This window comes from Galeopterus variegatus, unplaced genomic scaffold (genome assembly GCF_000696425.1).
Source record: "Galeopterus variegatus unplaced genomic scaffold, G_variegatus-3.0.2 Scaffold5885, whole genome shotgun sequence".
In the NCBI taxonomy this organism is placed as follows: Eukaryota; Metazoa; Chordata; class Mammalia; order Dermoptera; family Cynocephalidae; genus Galeopterus; species Galeopterus variegatus.
Window position 1 is genome coordinate 130,697 of NW_007731996.1, and position 1,048 is coordinate 131,744.

Genomic DNA, 1,048 nt, shown 5'->3' on the forward strand with positions numbered 1-1,048 from the left:
CAGGGAAATGCAAATCAAAACTACATTGAGATATCATCTCACCCCAGTAAGGATGGCTATTATCAAAAAAGACAGAGAAAAACAAATGCAAGTAAGGATGTGGGAAAAGGGGAACACTTATACACTATTGATGAGACTGTAAATTAGTATAGCCATTATGAAAAACTGTATGGAATTTTCTCAAACAAATATGGATAGAACTACCATACAATTCAGCATTTCCACTACTGAGTACATACCCAAAAGATTGAGAACCATGTCAAAGGGATTTCTGCACACCCTTGTTTACTGAAGCACTATAACAGCCAAGATATGGAACAGACCTAAATGTCCATTGACAGATTACCAGATAAGGAAAGTACAGTATATGTAACCATGAAATACTACATAGCCATAAAAAGGAGTGAAATCCTGTCATTTGCAACACCATAGATGAGCTTGGAGAAAGTTAAGTAAAATAAGCCAGGCACGGAGAGAGAAATACCACATATACTGACTTATAAGTGCAAGCTAAAAAAGAAAGAACGGGGAAGGAGAGAGGAAGGAAGAAAGAATGAAAGACAATCATAATAATACATTGAACTTTCAGAGGGGAGAATAAAACTGTGGTTTCTAGAGACAGGAAAGATGGAGGGGGTGAGAGTATAAGAAGAATTTGATCAATGGACAAAAATAGCTAAGAAAAATACACTCTAGTAATGTACAGCTGAGATAGGCATATATAATTAAAAATAATTTACTGCATGTTATGAAATGACTAGAAGAAAGGAGAGCAAATGTCCTCAACACATAGAAATGATTATGATTTATAATGATTAATATGCTAATTATTCTGACTTTATCATTGCACATTGTATGTAAGTACTGATAATCAACTTTGTACTCCACAAATATGTATAATCAACTACATTTCAAAAAATAAATAAGTAAAAACTTTCAAAATATACTATAAAAGAGGAGTGGAGTGACTTTACATTGTCAGCTCACTGTAAGTAATCTTCATAAAACTCAAACTTGTAACAAATTATCTCTAAGAGAATGGCTAGGG